Here is a 22,705-nt window from a genome sequence, read left to right as displayed (position 1 = left end):
TCTGTGATATTAAGACTGACAGGAACACCTCTCTGTGATATTCACACTGACAGGAACACCTCTCTGTGATATTCACACTGATAGAAACAGTTCTCTGTGATATTCACACTGACAGAAACAGTTCTCTGTGATATTCACACTGACAGGAACAGCTCTGTGTGATATTCACACTGACAGGAACACCTCTCTGTGATATTCAGACTGACAGGAACACCTCTCTGTGATATTCACACTGACAGAAACACCTCTCTGTGATATTCACACTGACAGGAACACCTCTCTGTGACATTCACACTGACAGGAACACCTCTCTGTGATATTCACACTGACAGGAACACCTCTCTGTGATATTCACACTGACAGGAACACCACTCTGTGATATTCACACTGACAGAAACAGTTCTCTTTGATATTCACACTGACAGGAAAACCTCTCTGTGATATTCACACTGACAGGAACACCTCTCTGTGATATTCACACTGACAGGAACACCTCTCTGTGATATTACACTGACAGGAACACCACTCTGTGATATTCACACTGACAGGAACACCACTCTGTGATATTACACTGACAGGAACACCACTCTGTGATATTCACACTGACAGGAACAGCTCTGTGTGATATTCACACTGACAGGAACACCTCTCTGTGATATTCACACTGACAGGAACACCTCTCTGTGATATTCACACTGACAGGAACACCTCTCTGTGATATTACACTGACAGGAACACCACTCTGTGATATTCACACTGACAGAAACAGTTCTCTGTGATATTCACACTGACAGGAACACCAGTCTGTGATATTCACACTGACAGGAACACCTCTCTGTGATATTCAGACTGACAGGAACACCTCTCTGTGATATTCAGACTGACACGAACACCACTCTGTGATATTCACACTGACAGAAACAGTTCTCTGTGATATTCACACTGACAGGAACACCACTCTGTGATATTCACACTGACAGGAACACCACTCTGTGATATTCAGACTGACAGAAACACCTCTCTGTGATATTCACACTGACAGGAACACCTCTCTGTGATATTCACACTGACAGGAACACCACTCTGTGATATTCACACTGACAGGAACAGCTTTGTGTGATATTCACACTGACAGGAACACCACTCTGTGATATTCACACTGACAGGAATACCTCTCTGTGATATTCACACTGACAGGAACACCACTCTGTGATATTCACACTGACAGGAAGACCCCTCTGTGATATTCACACTGACAGGAACACCACTCTGTGATATTCACACTGACAGGAACACCACTCTGTGATATTCACACTGACAGGAACACCTCTCTGTGATATTCACACTGACAGGAACACCTCTCTGTGATATTCACACTGACAGGAACACCACTCTGTGATATTCACACTGACAGAAACACCTCTCTGTGATATTCACACTGACAGGAACACCTCTCTGTGATATTCACACTGACAGGAACACCACTCTGATATTCACACTGACAGGAAGAGCTCTGTGTGATATCCACACTGACAGGAACACCTCTCTGTGATATTCACACTGACAGGAACACCTCTCTGTGATATTCAGACTGACAGGAACACCTCTCTGTGATATTCAGACTGACAGGAACACCTCTCTGTGATATTCACACTGACAGGATCACCTCTCTGTGATATTCAGACTGACAGGAACACCTCTCTGTGATATTCAGACTGACAGGAACACCGCTCTGTGATAATCACACTGACAGGAATACCTCTCTGTGATATTCAGACTGACAGGAACACCTCTCTGTGATATTCAGACTGACAGGAACACCACTCTGTGATAATCACACTGACAGGAATACCTCTCTGTGATATTCACACTGACAGGAACACCACTCTGTGAAATTCACACTGACAGGAACACCACTCTGTGATATTCAGACTGACAGGAACACTACTCTGTGATATTCACACTGACAAGAACACCTCTCTGTGATATTCACACTGACAGGAACACTACTCTGTGATATTCACACTGACAGGAACACCTCTCTGTGATATTCACACTGACAGGAACACCACTCTGTGATATTCACACTGACAGGAACACCTCTCTGTGATATTCACACTGACAGGAACACCTCTCTGTGATATTCACACTGACAGGAACACCTCTCTGTGATATTACACTGACAGGAACACCACTCTGTGATATTCACACTGACAGAAACAGTTCTCTGTGATATTCACACTGACAGGAACACCTCTCTGTGATATTCAGACTGACAGGAACACCTCTCTGTGATATTCAGACTGACAGGAACACCACTCTGTGATATTCACACTGACAGAAACAGTTCTCTGTGATATTCACACTGACAGGAACACCTCTCTGTGATATTCACACTGACAGGAACACCTCTCTGTGATATTCAGACTGACAGGAACACCTCTCTGTGATATTCACACTGACAGGAACACCTCTCTGTGATATTCACACTGACAGGAATACCTCTCTGTGATATTCACACTGACAGGAACAGCTCTGTGTGATATTCACACTGACAGGAACACCACTCTGTGATATTCACACTGACAGGAACACCTCTCTGATATTCACACTGACAGGCACACCTCTCTGTGATATTCACACTGACAGGAACACCACTCTGTGATATTCACACTGACAGGAACACCTCTCTGTGATATGCAGACTGACAGAAACAGTTCTCTGTGATATTAAGACTGACAGGAACACCTCTCTGTGATATTCACACTGACAGGAACACCTCTCTGTGATATTCAGACTGACAGGAACACCTCTCTGTGATATTCACACTGACAGGAACACCACTCTGTGATATTCAGACTGACAGGAATACCTCTCTGTGACATTCAGACTGACAGGAACACCTCTCTGATATTCACACTGACAGGAACAGCTCTGTGTGAAATTCACACTGACAGGAACACCACTCTGTGATATTCACACTGACAGGAACACCTCTCTGATATTCACACTGACAGGAACACCTCTCTGTGATATTCACACTGACAGGAACACCACTCTGTGATATTCACACTGACAGGAACACCTCTCTGTGATATTCAGACTGACAGAAACAGTTCTCTGTGATATTAAGACTGACAGGAACACCTCTCTGTGATATTCACACTGACAGGAACACCTCTCTGTGATATTCACACTGATAGAAACAGTTCTCTGTGATATTCACACTGACAGAAACAGTTCTCTGTGATATTCACACTGACAGGAACAGCTCTGTGTGATATTCACACTGACAGGAACACCTCTCTGTGATATTCAGACTGACAGGAACACCTCTCTGTGATATTCACACTGACAGAAACACCTCTCTGTGATATTCACACTGACAGGAACACCTCTCTGTGACATTCACACTGACAGGAACACCTCTCTGTGATATTCACACTGACAGGAACACCTCTCTGTGATATTCACACTGACAGGAACACCACTCTGTGATATTCACACTGACAGAAACAGTTCTCTTTGATATTCACACTGACAGGAAAACCTCTCTGTGATATTCACACTGACAGGAACACCTCTCTGTGATATTCACACTGACAGGAACACCTCTCTGTGATATTACACTGACAGGAACACCACTCTGTGATATTCACACTGACAGGAACACCACTCTGTGATATTACACTGACAGGAACACCACTCTGTGATATTCACACTGACAGGAACAGCTCTGTGTGATATTCACACTGACAGGAACACCTCTCTGTGATATTCACACTGACAGGAACACCTCTCTGTGATATTCACACTGACAGGAACACCTCTCTGTGATATTACACTGACAGGAACACCACTCTGTGATATTCACACTGACAGAAACAGTTCTCTGTGATATTCACACTGACAGGAACACCACTCTGTGATATTCACACTGACAGGAACACCTCTCTGTGATATTCAGACTGACAGGAACACCTCTCTGTGATATTCAGACTGACACGAACACCACTCTGTGATATTCACACTGACAGAAACAGTTCTCTGTGATATTCACACTGACAGGAACACCACTCTGTGATATTCACACTGACAGGAACACCACTCTGTGATATTCAGACTGACAGAAACACCTCTCTGTGATATTCACACTGACAGGAACACCTCTCTGTGATATTCACACTGACAGGAACACCACTCTGTGATATTCACACTGACAGGAACAGCTTTGTGTGATATTCACACTGACAGGAACACCACTCTGTGATATTCACACTGACAGGAATACCTCTCTGTGATATTCACACTGACAGGAACACCACTCTGTGATATTCACACTGACAGGAAGACCCCTCTGTGATATTCACACTGACAGGAACACCACTCTGTGATATTCACACTGACAGGAACACCACTCTGTGATATTCACACTGACAGGAACACCTCTCTGTGATATTCACACTGACAGGAACACCTCTCTGTGATATTCACACTGACAGGAACACCACTCTGTGATATTCACACTGACAGAAACACCTCTCTGTGATATTCACACTGACAGGAACACCTCTCTGTGATATTCACACTGACAGGAACACCACTCTGATATTCACACTGACAGGAAGAGCTCTGTGTGATATCCACACTGACAGGAACACCTCTCTGTGATATTCACACTGACAGGAACACCTCTCTGTGATATTCAGACTGACAGGAACACCTCTCTGTGATATTCAGACTGACAGGAACACCTCTCTGTGATATTCACACTGACAGGATCACCTCTCTGTGATATTCAGACTGACAGGAACACCTCTCTGTGATATTCAGACTGACAGGAACACCGCTCTGTGATAATCACACTGACAGGAATACCTCTCTGTGATATTCAGACTGACAGGAACACCTCTCTGTGATATTCAGACTGACAGGAACACCACTCTGTGATAATCACACTGACAGGAATACCTCTCTGTGATATTCACACTGACAGGAACACCACTCTGTGAAATTCACACTGACAGGAACACCACTCTGTGATATTCAGACTGACAGGAACACTACTCTGTGATATTCACACTGACAAGAACACCTCTCTGTGATATTCACACTGACAGGAACACCACTCTGTGATATTCACACTGACAGGAACACCTCTCTGTGATATTCACACTGACAGGAACACCTCTCTGTGATATTCAGACTGACAGGAACACCTCTCTGTGATATTCACACTGACAGGAACACCACTCTGTGATAATCACACTGACAGGAATACCTCTCTGTGATATTCACACTGACAGGAACACCACTCTGTGATATTCACACTGACAGGAACACCACTCTGTGATATTCAGACTGACAGGAACACTACTCTGTGATATTCACACTGACAGGAACACCTCTCTGTGATATTCACACTGACAGGAACACCACTCTGTGATATTCACACTGACAGGAACACCTCTCTGTGATATTCACACTGACAGGAACACCTCTCTGTGATATTCACACTGACAGGAACACCTCTCTGTGATATTACACTGACAGGAACACCACTCTGTGATATTCACACTGACAGAAACAGTTCTCTGTGATATTCACACTGACAGGAACACCTCTCTGTGATATTCAGACTGACAGGAACACCTCTCTGTGATATTCAGACTGACAGGAACACCACTCTGTGATATTCACACTGACAGAAACAGTTCTCTGTGATATTCACACTGACAGGAACACCTCTCTGTGATATTCACACTGACAGGAACACCTCTCTGTGATATTCAGACTGACAGGAACACCTCTCTGTGATATTCACACTGACAGGAACACCTCTCTGTGATATTCACACTGACAGGATCACCTCTCTGTGATATTCAGACTGACAGGAACACCTCTCTGTGATATTCAGACTGACAGGAACACCGCTCTGTGATAATCACACTGACAGGAATACCTCTCTGTGATATTCACACTGACAGGAACAGCTCTGTGTGATATTCACACTGACAGGAACACCACTCTGTGATATTCACACTGACAGGAACACCTCTCTGATATTCACACTGACAGGCACACCTCTCTGTGATATTCACACTGACAGGAACACCACTCTGTGATATTCACACTGACAGGAACACCTCTCTGTGATATTCAGACTGACAGAAACAGTTCTCTGTGATATTAAGACTGACAGGAACACCTCTCTGTGATATTCACACTGACAGGAACACCTCACTGTGATATTCAGACTGACAGGAACACCTCTCTGTGATATTCACACTGACAGGAACACCACTCTGTGATATTCAGACTGACAGGAATACCTCTCTGTGACATTCAGACTGACAGGAACACCTCTCTGATATTCACACTGACAGGAACAGCTCTGTGTGATATTCACACTGACAGGAACACCACTCTGTGATATTCACACTGACAGGAACACCTCTCTGATATTCACACTGACAGGAACACCTCTCTGTGATATTCACACTGACAGGAACACCACTCTGTGATATTCACACTGACAGGAACACCTCTCTGTGATATTCAGACTGACAGAAACAGTTCTCTGTGATATTAAGACTGACAGGAACACCTCTCTGTGATATTCACACTGACAGGAACACCTCTCTGTGATATTCACACTGATAGAAACAGTTCTCTGTGATATTCACACTGACAGAAACAGTTCTCTGTGATATTCACACTGACAGGAACAGCTCTGTGTGATATTCACACTGACAGGAACACCTCTCTGTGATATTCAGACTGACAGGAACACCTCTCTGTGATATTCACACTGACAGAAACACCTCTCTGTGATATTCACACTGACAGGAACACCTCTCTGTGATATTCACACTGACAGGAACACCTCTCTGTGATATTCACACTGACAGGAACACCACTCTGTGATATTCACACTGACAGAAACAGTTCTCTTTGATATTCACACTGACAGGAAAACCTCTCTGTGATATTCACACTGACAGGAACACCTCTCTGTGATATTCACACTGACAGGAACACCGCTCTGTGATATTACACTGACAGGAACACCACTCTGTGATATTCAGACTGACAGGAACACCTCTCTGTGATATTACACTGACAGGAACACCACTCTGTGATATTCACACTGACAGGAACAGCTCTGTGTGATATTCACACTGACAGGAACACCTCTCTGTGATATTCACACTGACAGGAACACCTCTCTGTGATATTCACACTGACAGGAACACCTCTCTGTGATATTACACTGACAGGAACACCACTCTGTGATATTCACACTGACAGAAACAGTTCTCTGTGATATTCACACTGACAGGAACACCACTCTGTGATATTCACACTGACAGGAACACCTCTCTGTGATATTCAGACTGACAGGAACACCTCTCTGTGATATTCAGACTGACAGGAACACCACTCTGTGATATTCACACTGACAGAAACAGTTCTCTGTGATATTCACACTGACAGGAACACCTCTCTGTGATATTCACACTGACAGGAACACCACTCTGTGATATTCACACTGACAGAAACACCTCTCTGTGATATTCACACTGACAGGAACACCTCTCTGTGATATTCACACTGACAGGAACACCTCTCTGTGATATTCACACTGACAGGAACAGCTTTGTGTGATATTCACACTGACAGGAACACCACTCTGTGATATTCACACTGACAGGAATACCTCTCTGTGATATTCACACTGACAGGAACACCACTCTGTGATATTCACACTGACAGGAAGACCCCTCTGTGATATTCACACTGACAGGAACACCACTCTGTGATATTCACACTGACAGGAACACCACTCTGTGATATTCACACTGACAGGAACACCACTCTGTGATATTCACACTGACAGAAACACCTCTCTGTGATATTCACACTGACAGGAACACCTCTCTGTGATATTCACACTGACAGGAACACCACTCTGATATTCACACTGACAGGAAGAGCTCTCTGTGATATTCAGACTGACAGGAACACCTCTCTGTGATATTCACACTGACAGGATCACCTCTCTGTGATATTCAGACTGACAGGAACACCTCTCTGTGATATTCAGACTGACAGGAACACCGCTCTGTGATAATCACACTGACAGGAATACCTCTCTGTGATATTCAGACTGACAGGAACACCTCTCTGTGATATTCAGACTGACAGGAACACCACTCTGTGATAATCACACTGACAGGAATACCTCTCAGTGATATTCACACTGACAGGAACACCACTCTGTGATATTCACACTGACAGGAACACCACTCTGTGATATTCAGACTGACAGGAACACTACTCTGTGATATTCACACTGACAGGAACACCTCTCTGTGATATTCACACTGACAGGAACACCACTCTGTGATATTCACACTGACAGGAACACTTCTCTGTGATATTCACACTGACAGGAACACCTCTCTGTGATATTCACACTGACAGGAACACCTCTCTGTGATATTACACTGACAGGAACACCACTCTGTGATATTCACACTGACAGAAACAGTTCTCTGTGATATTCACACTGACAGGAACACCTCTCTGTGATATTCAGACTGACAGGAACACCTCTCTGTGATATTCAGACTGACAGGAACACCACTCTGTGATATTCACACTGACAGAAACAGTTCTCTGTGATATTCACACTGACAGGAACACCTCTCTGTGACATTCACACTGACAGGATCACCTCTCTGTGATATTCAGACTGACAGGAACACCTCTCTGTGATATTCAGACTGACAGGAACACCACTCTGTGATATTCACACTGACAGGAACACCACTCTGTGATATTCAGACTGACAGGAACACCTCTCTGTGATATTCACACTGACAGGAACACCTCTCTGTGATATTCAGACTGACAGGAACACCACTCTGTGATATTCACACTGACAGGAACACCTCCCTGTGATATTCACACTGACAGGAACACCACTCTGTGATATTCAGACTGACAGGAACACCTCTCTGTGATATTCACACTGACAGGAACACCACTCTGTGATATTCACACTGACAGGAACACCACTCTGTGATATTCAGACTGACAGGAACACCTCCCTGTGATATTCACACTGACAGGAACACCACTCTGTGATATTCAGACTGACAGGAACACCTCTCTGTGATATTCACACTGACAGGAACACCACTCTGTGATATTCACACTGACAGGAACACCACTCTGTGATATTCAGACTGACAGGAACACCTCTCTGTGATATTCACACTGACAGGAACACCAGTCTGTGATATTCAGACTGACAGGAACACCTCTCTGTGACATTCAGACTGACAGGAACACCTCTCTGACATTCACACTGACAGGAACACCTCTCTGTGATATTCACACTGACAGGAACACCACTCTGTGATATTCAGACTGACAGGAACACCACTCTGTGATATTCACACTAACAGGAACACCTCTCTGATATTCACACTGACAGGAACACCTCTCTGTGATATTCACACTGACAGGAACACCACTCTGTGATATTCACACTGACAGGAACACCTCTCTGTGATATTCAGACTGACAGGAACACCTCTCTGTGATATTCACACTGACAGGAACACCACTCTGTGATAATCACACTGACAGGAATTCCTCTCTGTGATATTCACACTGACAGGAACACCACTCTGATATTCACACTGACAGGAAGAGCTCTGTGTGATATCCACACTGACAGGAACACCTCTCTGTGATATTCACACTGACAGGAACACCTCTCTGTGATATTCAGACTGACAGGAACACCTCTCTGTGATATTCACACTTACAGGAACACCTCTCTGTGATACTCACACTGACAGGATCACCTCTCTGTGATATTCAGACTGACAGGAACACCTCTCTGTGACATTCAGACTGACAGGAACACCACTCTGTGATAATCACACTGACAGGAATACCTCTCTGTGATATTCAGACTGACAGGAACACCTCTCTGTGATATTCACACTGACAGGAACACCACTCTGTGATAATCACACTGACAGGAATACCTCTCTGTGATATTCACACTGACAGGAACACCACTCTGTGATATTCACACTGACAGGAACACCTCTCTGTGATATTCAGACTGACAGGAACACCACTCTGTGATATTCACACTGACAGGAACACCTCTCTGTGATATTCACACTGACAGGAACACCACTCTGTGATATTCAGACTGACAGGAACACTACTCTGTGATATTCAGACTGACAGGAACACCTCTCTGTGATATTCACACTGACAGGAACACCTCCCTGTGATATTCACACTGACAGGAACACCACTCTGTGATATTCAGACTGACAGGAACACCTCTCTGTGATATTCAGACTGACAGGAACACCTCTCTGTGATATTCAGACTGACAGGATCACCTCTCTGTGATATTCAGACTGACAGGAACACCTCTCTGTGATATTCAGACTGACAGGAACACCGCTCTGTGATAATCACACTGACAGGAATACCTCTCTGTGATATTCAGACTGACAGGAACACCTCTCTGTGATATTCAGACTGACAGGAACACCACTCTGTGATAATCACACTGACAGGAATACCTCTCAGTGATATTCACACTGACAGGAACACCACTCTGTGATATTCACACTGACAGGAACACCACTCTGTGATATTCAGACTGACAGGAACACTACTCTGTGATATTCACACTGACAGGAACACCTCTCTGTGATATTCACACTGACAGGAACACCACTCTGTGATATTCACACTGACAGGAACACTTCTCTGTGATATTCACACTGACAGGAACACCTCTCTGTGATATTCACACTGACAGGAACACCTCTCTGTGATATTACACTGACAGGAACACCACTCTGTGATATTCACACTGACAGAAACACCACTCTGTGATATTCACACTGACAGGAACACCTCTCTGTGATATTCAGACTGACAGGAACACCTCTCTGTGATATTCAGACTGACAGGAACACCACTCTGTGATATTCACACTGACAGAAACAGTTCTCTGTGATATTCACACTGACAGGAACACCTCTCTGTGACATTCACACTGACAGGATCACCTCTCTGTGATATTCAGACTGACAGGAACACCTCTCTGTGATATTCAGACTGACAGGAACACCACTCTGTGATATTCACACTGACAGGAACACCACTCTGTGATATTCAGACTGACAGGAACACCTCTCTGTGATATTCACACTGACAGGAACACCTCTCTGTGATATTCAGACTGACAGGAACACCACTCTGTGATATTCACACTGACAGGAACACCTCCCTGTGATATTCACACTGACAGGAACACCACTCTGTGATATTCAGACTGACAGGAACACCTCTCTGTGATATTCACACTGACAGGAACACCTCTCTGTGATATTCAGACTGACAGGAACACCTCTCTGTGATATTCAGACTGACAGGAACACCTCTCTGTGATATTCACACTGACAGGAACACCTCTCTGTGATATTCACACTGACAGGAACACCACTCTGTGATATTCACACTGACAGGAACACCACTCTGTGATATTCAGACTGACAGGAACACCTCTCTGTGATATTCACACTGACAGGAACACCAGTCTGTGATATTCAGACTGACAGGAACACCTCTCTGTGACATTCAGACTGACAGGAACACCTCTCTGATATTCACACTGACAGGAACACCTCTCTGTGATATTCACACTGACAGGAACACCACTCTGTGATATTCAGACTGACAGGAACACCACTCTGTGATATTCACACTAACAGGAACACCTCTCTGATATTCACACTGACAGGAACACCTCTCTGTGATATTCACAATGACAGGAACACCACTCTGTGATATTCACACTGACAGGAACACCTCTCTGTGATATTCAGACTGACAGGAACACCTCTCTGTGATATTCACACTGACAGGAACACCACTCTGTGATAATCACACTGACAGGAATACCTCTCTGTGATATTCACACTGACAGGAACACCACTCTGATATTCACACTGACAGGAAGAGCTCTGTGTGATATCCACACTGACAGGAACACCTCTCTGTGATATTCACACTGACAGGAACACCTCTCTGTGATATTCAGACTGACAGGAACACCTCTCTGTGATATTCACACTTACAGGAACACCTCTCTGTGATACTCACACTGACAGGATCACCTCTCTGTGATATTCAGACTGACAGGAACACCTCTCTGTGATATTCAGACTGACAGGAACACCACTCTGTGATAATCACACTGACAGGAATACCTCTCTGTGATATTCAGACTGACAGGAACACCTCTCTGTGATATTCACACTGACAGGAACACCACTCTGTGATAATCACACTGACAGGAATACCTCTCTGTGATATTCACACTGACAGGAACACCACTCTGTGATATTCACACTGACAGGAACACCTCTCTGTGATATTCAGACTGACAGGAACACCACTCTGTGATATTCACACTGACAGGAACACCTCTCTGTGATATTCACACTGACAGGAACACCACTCTGTGATATTCAGACTGACAGGAACACTACTCTGTGATATTCAGACTGACAGGAACACCTCTCTGTGATATTCACACTGACAGGAACACCTCCCTGTGATATTCACACTGACAGGAACACCACTCTGTGATATTCAGACTGACAGGAACACCTCTCTGTGATATTCACACTGACAGGAACACCTCTCTGTGATATTCAGACTGACAGGAACACCTCTCTGTGATATTCAGACTGACAGGAACACCTCTCTGTGATATTCACACTGACAGGAACACCTCTCTGTGATATTCACACTGACAGGAACACCACTCTGTGATATTCACACTGACAGGAACACCACTCTGTGATATTCAGACTGACAGGATCACCTCTCTGTGATATTCAGACTGACAGGAACACCTCTCTGTGATATTCAGACTGACAGGAACACCACTCTGTGATAATCACACTGACAGGAATACCTCTCTGTGATATTCAGACTGACAGGAACACCTCTCTGTGATATTCACACTGACAGGAACACCACTCTGTGATAATCACACTGACAGGAATACCTCTCTGTGATATTCACACTGACAGGAACACCACTCTGTGATATTCACACTGACAGGAACACCTCTCTGTGATATTCAGACTGACAGGAACACCACTCTGTGATATTCACACTGACAGGAACACCTCTCTGTGATATTCACACTGACAGGAACACCACTCTGTGATATTCAGACTGACAGGAACACTACTCTGTGATATTCAGACTGACAGGAACACCTCTCTGTGATATTCACACTGACAGGAACACCTCCCTGTGATATTCACACTGACAGGAACACCACTCTGTGATATTCAGACTGACAGGAACACCTCTCTGTGATATTCACACTGACAGGAACACCTCTCTGTGATATTCAGACTGACAGGAACACCTCTCTGTGATATTCAGACTGACAGGAACACCTCTCTGTGATATTCACACTGACAGGAACACCTCTCTGTGATATTCACACTGACAGGAACACCACTCTGTGATATTCACACTGACAGGAACACCACTCTGTGATATTCAGACTGACAGGAACACCTCTCTGTGATATTCACACTGACAGGAACACCAGTCTGTGATATTCAGACTGACAGGAACACCTCTCTGTGACATTCAGACTGACAGGAACACCTCTCTGTGATATTCACACTGACAGGAACACCTCTCTGTGATATTCAGACTGACAGGAACACCTCTCTGTGATATTCAGACTGACAGGAACACCACTCTGTGATATTCACACTGACAGGAACACCTCTCTGATATTCACACTGACAGGAACTCCTCTCTGTGATATTCACACTGACAGGAACACCACTCTGTGATATTCACACTGACAGGAACACTTCTCTGTGATATTCAGACTGACAGGAACACCTCTCTGTGATATTCACACTGACAGGAACACCTCTCTGTGATATTCAGACTGACAGGAACACCTCTCTGTGATATTCACACTGACAGGAACACCACTCTGTGATATTCACACTGACAGGAACACCACTCTGTGATATTCACACTGACAGGAACACCTCTCTGTGATATTCAGACTGACAGGAACACCTCTCTGATATTCACACTGACAGGAACAGCTCTGTGTGATATTCACACTGACAGGAACACCACTCTGTGATATTCATAGTGACAAGATCACCGCTCTATGACATTGAATTCCAAAGGGGAGGTGAGAGTGACAGGCCTTTACATTAAAATCCCAGTTTTCCTCACTTTTGGGAACCGTTTTGTCTTGCCATGCCCCACAAATTCAAATATCAATTATGACAGAGGAGTCATGGATAAACCATCTACAGCCTTCCAATTTGGAGGGGATTTTGTTCTGCTTAGGTGTATATTGTCTGTGCTGCCACCAGGTTTCAGCTGAAACTGATGGTGTGTGACATTTTCACCAGGAATACATTAACGTTTACAGACCTTTTTACATTTGGCCACATGAGGTCTGTATTGTTTGTCGGGCAGACCTTCTCATGAGGAATGCTCATCGACGAGCGAGCACATTTTGGATTTAATTTCAATACAATCTGGATAAACATGAGGTGATGCACCTGGGGCAGGGAAAGCAATGCAGGGAATAAATGATGAAGGATAGGCTTCCTGGGAAACACTAAACATTAGAGGGATATTGGTGTGCACGTGCACCAATCCCTTAAGGTATCAGGACAGGTGGAGAAAGCACCTTTATTAGTCGAGGCATAGAGTTTAAGAGCAGGGAAGTTAGCTAGAACTGTGTAAAACATTGGTTAGGCTACAGCTAGAGTATTGTGAGCAGTTCTGGAATCCACATTCTCAGAGGGATGTGATAGCACTGGGGAGGGTGCAGAGGAGATGTATCAGGATGTTGTCTGGGCTAGAGAGGTCCAGTTACGAAGAGAGATTGGACAGAATGTGATTGTTTTCTTCAGAGCAGAGGAGACTGAAAGGGGGGCATGACTGAGATGTACAAAGTTAGGAGGGGCATAGATAGGGTAGACAGGAATAAACTTTTCCCTTTGATGGAGAGATAAGTGACTGGGGGGGGGGGGGGGGGGGGTTAGATCTAAGGTAAAGACTGAAGGTTTGGAGGAGATGTGACAAAAAGTGTTTTCATCCAGAGGGTGTTGGGAATCTGGAACTCACTCCCTATGTGGGTGGTCGAGGCAAAAATCCATATAATACTTCAAGATCGAGGGGCCGAATGGCCTCGCCCTGATTCTTTTCATATTATAGTCTGTTCTCACTGCTTTGGAGGTGATTGGAATAGTCTGGGGGATATTTCTGCTATCGTAGAAATTTTATCCCCTGATCTGAGAAGACTGACCTCCAACAACCACAGCCAGGTTTGTCCCCTGATTCACAATGACTCCAGCGATCATTACTAGGGATCCTTGTTGCCACACTCTATCAAATGCAATTTTAATGTGAAGGGCTGTCACTCCCACCTCCCTTCTGGAATTCAGCTCTTTTGTCCATGTTTAAACCAAGGCTGTAATGAAGTCAGGAGCTGAGTTGCCCTGGCAGAATCTAAACTGGACATCAGTGAGCAGGTTATCATAGAATCCCGATAGTGTGGAAGCAGGCCATTCGACCCATCGAGTTCACAACAACCCTCTGAAGAGCATCCCACCCAGATCCACGCCCATCCCTGCAACCCTGCACTTTCCCTGGCCAGTACACTTAAACTGCACATCTTTGGACTGTGGGAGGAAACTTGAGCACCCGGAGGAAACCCACGCACACACTGGGAGAATGTGTAAACTCCACACAGACAGTCGCCCAAGGCTGGAATCGAACCCAGGTCCCTGGCGCTGTGAGGCAGCAGTGCTAACCACTGAGACACCATGCCACCCAAGTACCAAGTTGAGTTGTATTTTTGGGGTGTGTGATAGGGGAGTGTTTGCCTTCCAAATGTTTCTATTGCAGTCTGTTCATTTCCCCAAGAAGCTATTTAATGAAAGCATTCATTTATAGAATAACGGTTCAACACAAGCTCACAGAATCTCCTGCATGAGATCTTGCCCCCTTTAATCATGTCATCTTTCATCCTTTACTCATGCTGTTGACCCCTAACTCCAGTTAAGTGCTGCTTTGATTCTGTTGAACCAAGGTTGTTGATGAGATCAGGAGCTGAGTGGCCCTAGCGGAAATCAAACAGGGCGTCACTGCGCAGGTTATTGCTGAGCAGGTGCTGCTTGATAGCACTGTTGATGACATCTTCCATCACATCTCTAACAATTAAGAGTAGTGGATGGGGCAGTAATTTAGCTGTGTTGGAACAGGTTGACTCGGGGTTACAGTGAGATCTGGAACTTCAGTACTATTGCTGGAATGTTGTCAGACCCATAGCCTTTGTAGTACCCAGTGCCACCAACCATTTCTTGATATCATGCAGATGAATTGAATCGACTGAAGACTGGAATCTGTGATGCTGGGGACCTATGGAGGAAGCCAAGATCATCTACTTGGCACTTCTGTCTGAAGATTGCTGTGAATGCTTCAGCCTTATCGTTTGCACTGATGTGCTGGGCTCTTCCATCAGTGAGGACAGTGATATTTATGGAGCCTCTTCCTCCATTGAGTTGTTTAATTGTTGACTGCTATTCATGACTGGATGTGGCAGGATTGCATAGCTTAGTGTTACGACATGGGGTAAATCTCTCTGCTAATTTAAACCAGCCGCACAGAAAAGATTCACTCCATGCTGCAATCTCTTAAAATTTGAGAGGTAAAGAGCTACCCAGAGGTCACCATTTAAAGTAAAAGTGAACAACTTTATTCTTTAAGTCCAACAGAGAATATTAAAACCAACAACTATTTACAACTCCGTTCTCTTAAACCTTTCTTTTACCTCCCACTCTACAATAGTAGTCTGATAAAAAAAAACCTGATTAAGAGTTACAAAAAAAATTCAACTTTCAAAACCAGTCAGTCAGCTGTCGGGTCTTCTCTTTGTGTCTTCCTCTGCAGATTTTCCTCTGTCGTCTTTTCAATGTTCTGCTGCGCAACCTTCTTATAGACAGATACATCTCAGAGTTCTGCTGGCAGTCTGTACTTGTTGGTGGCTTGGCAGTTCTCCTCCTAACTGTTCAACATTTCCGGTTTTATACCCCAGATCATTTCATTGGTTTTGACATTATCAATATGCTAAATGCAAATTTGATTGGATTCTGGTATCTTGAGACATAATTTAAACTGATTGGCCAAATTTAAATTTGTTTTGGCTCCCTTGCAACCCAAATGCTGTGAGCTGTTTCAACCAAGTGTTGCAATGTTGCCTTGTTCCAGACTTTGTGTGTTTTGTCCTTGCTAGTTTTTCACTCTCTGAAAGGTACAGTACCTCCACATCTTCATAACATTGGACTTGCTTCTTTGTTGTGGGATTGCCTAGCTCTGTCTTTTATTTACTGCGTATTTTGTTTGGCACACAAGTCTTCCTGTTTGGTAGCTTCACCAAGTTGACAACTCATTTTTATTTTGTAGTCATCAGACAAATCCAAACCTTGATGCACATGAACTCTTCTTGAAGTGAGATTACAGGGAAGCAAGTTGGTTTACGGGGTTTTACACTTCAGAGTAAGAATCAGCAGACCCACCCACAAACTTGCTACAATAATATGTGATAGTGAATAAATGAACTATGTGCAGTTAAATGTTCTTAACTATAACATTTTTATCTGTCAGACTTATAGGTGAAGTTACATTGTTGAAAAGGCAAGTTTCACCATTATGAAGTGAGTCCTGCACCAGAAACAGACATGCATGACAATGAAGCAATCAAAATATTATTGTAATCAACATGTTCCATTTTCTAACGTTGCCACTCACTGTATCTAAAATTAATTTAGTTGAAAATGTGTTTCTGATGGATTTCCCACAAATGGATGTAAACTGCAGTTAACTTGTCCAGATCGGACCTGCAGATATCTGTTGTGGAGGTACAATATCGACACTGCTGCAAACAGTGGCACCTTGATGTTGGCACTGTTGGGATCAAGGATAGGAAGCATGTTTCACACACCCAATTAGACCTGATCTATAAGTAGTTTCTGATATGAAATTTGACATTTTTGAATACTACAGTTCTGTTTTTAAATGTTTGACACTCTCCCACCCCCACAGTTACAATTGTGTAATAGTCTTTTGTTAGCTGTTCTCCTCTCAGTAACAGTGTATTAAATAGTACATAGCTTATGAGTAAATTAAATAAAAGCAAATTCCATCAGAAAACCACTCTGGAGTAAAGGTCACTGTGCAAGGGGGCTCTCTACACAAGGCTTGGCAACTTGCTGTATCAGCAAATAAATGGTTATTTCATCAGAACGTTGAACATTTAACTTTTACAAAACTGGACAATAATCATTCCTTTATTTAATTCATCTGTCCACAGTTTCATCCAAGTTATTAATATACATTGTAAATTATTGCATTACCAGTAACAATTCCTGTGGCAATCCACTAGTTACAGGTTATGATGGCTCCTTATCACAACTCTTTCTCTGCTGTTAGTTAGCTAATCCTCTATCCATGGTAATTTACTACCTCCAACACCATGGACTCTTATCTTATTAAGTGTGGTGCTGAAAAAGCACAGCCAGTCAGGCAGCATCCAAGGAGCATAAGAGCTTATGCTTGAAATATTGACTCTCCTGCTCCTCGGATGCTGCCTCCTGACCTGCTGTGCTTTTTCAGCACCACACTTTTTGACTCTGATCTCAAGCATCTGCAGCTCTCACTTTCTCCTAGTTGATTATAACCTTATTGCGAAGCCTGTTCCAAGGATGCCCACTTTGAAGAAGTTCTCCTCCTCTCTCTACAAGGATCTCAGTGAGTCTCTCTCTTTCACTGCACCCCAAGTCATCTACCTGCCCTGAAGCTCTTCAGCCATCTCCTGAAGCAGACTCGCTACTACAGCCACATCCCCTTCCTCAGCAAGAGCTTATACTCGAAACGCCAATTCTCCTGGTCCTCAGATGCTGCCTGACCATCTGTGCTTTTGCAGCACCACACCTTTTGACTCTAATCTCTAGCATCTGCAGTCTACAAAATTATGAGAGGCATAGATAGGGTCGATAGTCAGAGGCTTTTTCCCAGGGTGGTCAACTACAAGAGGGCACAGGTTCAAGGTGAGAGGGGGAAAGTTTAGGGGAGAAATACCAGGAAAGAGGATGGTGGGTGCCTGGAACACACTACTAGGGGAAGTGGTGAAGCAGGCATGTTAGCAACGTTTAAGGTATATCTTGATAGACAATGAACAGGAGGTTCCTCACAGATGGGTAATAAGTAGGCAGGCTAGGTGGGCCAAAGGGCCTGTATTAAATTGTAATTATAATAATTTCATTGGGACCCAGAAGGCCTTGGGAGCTTAGACAATGTGAGACAGAAAGAGGAAGTGGGTCCCTGCAGCTGCTTGAAGAGTGGGGCCTAGAGACCAGAGTGGAGCCTGGGAATAAGGTTAATGCAATCGTTTGGCCTGTTGTTATGTGCTACCAGGAGTCCCCAGGACTGTTGCTGCTGTGGCTTGTGCAGCTGCCTAGGGACAGTGGGATTTTTGTTTGGTCTGTTGTTGTGGAGAGGCAGGGCACAGTTGAACCACCAACGGTGACACCAGCATCAATATCTCCTGTTAGCAGAGGCCAGCTGTACCTATGCTGTGGTAGCTGTTACTTCCTCAGCCCCAGGGGTGGGTGTGGCTCCAGCACACCTGGGCCCTTGACAAAGACCCTGGGGGTAAAATGTTAGGCCCATCCAAACATGACTATTGAGGGCTGCACAAAGGTAACATCTGGTGTTGTTGGTCCAGCGATCATTGCAACATCCAAATGTACAGGAAGGCTGTCTTTTTTTCCTTTCTGGTCTGATGAGGTGGTGAATCTAGCCCCAGAGAAACAGCTCATTCTGGGCAGGACCTATCTGCCAGTGGATCCTTTGGAGATCAAAACAACAGATACTGGTGATCTCTGGCATCTCAGCATTGATTGACAGTGAACTCCATCTTCCCCACTTGCAGCAGCTGGGGGAGGGGAGGTCAAGGGTAGCGCCCATCCCGTTGGGACTGAAGGACAGCAGCTTTCGGCATGTCCTCTCCTTCCGGGGCCAGGTCCTTGTTGGCTTGGCCCAAGAGGAGGTGACCAATGGAGCCTTCACGGTGCTCCATGAGGGGGTGGTCTACACTCTCTCCTGGATGATGGATGGAGCGGGGTGTCATCTCTGTAAGTGGGGCCTAGATTGTCACAGCTTCTTGTAGGGGAGAGGGTTTGTGTGAGCAGGAAAGCATGTGCAAAGTAAAGTCCCTGCAGGTAGCCCCCGAGGATACATTCCCTGGTATTCCAGGGACAGGTGTATTACTCCCAGAGTCCAGGTCCCCATCCGGGACACTTTGGTGCCAAAAGGCTACTATGGCCACATCTGTATCTCCTTGGCTCAGTAATCCCAATCCCAGTCTTTAGCATCACAGTCCCTAATCCAGGTCTTTAATATCTCAGCATAGTGTGCCTAATCCTAGTCTTTAACACCTCAGTGCAGCGCAGTGATCCTGTTCCTGGTTCCCGGTCTTTGACATCCCAGCATGGTCATCCTGATCACCCCTCAGCCTGGAGGACCCAGATCAGGCCCGGAAATTACGGCAATGCTCTTTGCCTGGACTCAGCACCCCAACCCCCAGCCTTCCCCGCCCCCCCCCCCCCCCACCCCCCACCCAACCCCTAGCCTGTTGCGTTTGTGCAGAGGCTGGGGTGGGGCGAGGAGAGAGCAATCAAGAAGGCCGCAACTGACAGGAGACTGGAGGCTTCAGTTGTGATCGGTGGCGGGGGGAAGACACCTTCACCTGCAGGATGTGTTACTGCACATTCCCCACCTCCCCTCCCCCCTCACTCACCAATTCCCTCCATGTGATATCAAGAAATGATTGAGGGCACTGGATACTGCAAAGATGATGGCTCCTGACAACATTCCAGCAATGGTACTGAAGACTTGTGCTCCAGAACTTGCTGCTCCCCGAGCCAAGCTCTTCCAGTCCAGTTACAACACTGGCATCTACCCAACGATGTGGAAAATCTTGCCCAGGTATGTCCTGTGCATAAAAAGCAGGACAAATCCAACCCGGCCAATTACCACCCCATCAGTCTACTCTCAATCATCAGTAAAGTGATGGAAGGTGTCATCAACAGTGCTATTAGACAGCATCTGCTCAGCAATAGCCTGCTTACTGATGCCCAGCTCCTGACCTCATTACAGCCTTAGTTCAAACATGGACAAAAGAGCTGAATTCCAGAGGTGAGGTGAGAGTGACTGCCTTTGATACTAAGCCCTTGACAGTGTGGCATCAAGGAGCCTGAGCAAAACTGGAATCAGTGGGTCTTGGGGGCAAACTCTCCGGTGGTTGGAGCCATACTTGACACATAGGAAGATGGTTGTGGTTGTTGGAGGTCAGTTATCTCAGCTCCAGGACATCTCTGCAGGAGTTCCTCAGGGTAGTGTCCTAGGTCCAACCATCTTCATCAGTGACTTTATCTACATCATAAGGTCAGAAGTAGGGATGTTCATCAAAAAGATTGCACAATGTTCAGCACCATTCATGACTCCTCAGATACTGGAGCAGTTCATGTTCAAATGCAACAAGGTTTGAACAATATCCAGGCTTGGGCTGATAACTGGCAAGTAACATTTATGCCACACAAATGCCAGGCTATGACCATCACCAATAAGAGACGATCTAACCACCAACCATTGACATTCAATGGTGTTACCATCACTGTATCCCCCACTATCAACATTCTGGAGGTTAACATTGACCAGAAACTCAGCTGGACTCAATACATAAACACAGTGGCTACAGGAACAGGTCAGAAACTAGAAATACTGTAACTCACCACCTGGTTCCTCAAAGCCTGTCCACCATCTGCAAAGTAGAAGTCAGGAGTGTAATGGTGTGTGTCTGGATGAGTGCAGCCCCAACAAGACTCAAGAAGCTTAACACCATCCAGGACAAAACAGCCCACTTGATTGGCACCACATCCACAAGCATCCACTCCCTCCATCACCATGCTCAGTAGCAGCAGTGTGTACCATCTACAAGATGCACTGCAGAAATTCCCCAGAGATCCTCAGACAGCACCTTCCAAACCCACGACCACTTCCGGAGGAGGCTGCATCTCCGGTGGACATCAGTCAGCTGTGGCAATGTGGTGGGCCCGCATCAGCATTCCTGGCAGATCGATGGGAGCGGTGATGACGTGGTAGCCCTGGTATGGTGCTCATGGCGGCAGAGGGTAGGCAGTGCTAGTGGCCCTGGAGCGTGACTCCTGTAATGGACTGTGATGCCAGGACATTGGTAGGCACGGAGTCTGTTGTGGGGAACCCTCTCCCATCACCCCCTGGATGTCGAGCGGAGCACAAGAAGGGAGGGGCTACTCTGTTTTTAGTTATATCTTAATATCTTCTGTAACTCAAAATGACAATGGAGCATGATGACATATTACAATTTTCACTGCATTTATTTGTTAAATTCAAATAACAATAAATGGTTCAATTCAATTCAATTGACAAAGTCCAAAGCGTCATCCTCGAGGGGAGTTTTAACTGCGCCTTTGAGGAT

At 45.1% G+C, this 22,705-nt stretch overlaps 1 long non-coding RNA gene across 2 annotated transcripts in view; it reads left to right on the top strand.

The window, feature by feature from the left end:
- LOC122556942 (uncharacterized) overlaps positions 1-18,405 on the top strand; it is a 79,922-nt gene extending 61,517 nt beyond the window's left edge. Inside the window, exon 4 of one of the 2 annotated variants that reach the window (XR_015759679.1) lies at positions 17,794-18,405. This is a non-coding gene — a long non-coding RNA (uncharacterized LOC122556942). Of the gene's footprint in view, positions 1-16,504 lie in introns of both variants that reach the window. The other variant, XR_006313718.2, reaches the window with a different exon arrangement.
- Positions 18,406-22,705: the final 4,300 nt, after the last annotated feature.

The sequence above is a fragment of the Chiloscyllium plagiosum genome, unplaced genomic scaffold, assembly GCF_037043375.1.
Source record: "Chiloscyllium plagiosum isolate Xiang-an unplaced genomic scaffold, Cpla_swu_hap1 HiC_scaffold_16, whole genome shotgun sequence".
Classification (NCBI taxonomy): domain Eukaryota; kingdom Metazoa; phylum Chordata; class Chondrichthyes; order Orectolobiformes; family Hemiscylliidae; genus Chiloscyllium; species Chiloscyllium plagiosum.
This window is presented reverse-complemented; position numbering and strand designations above follow the sequence as displayed.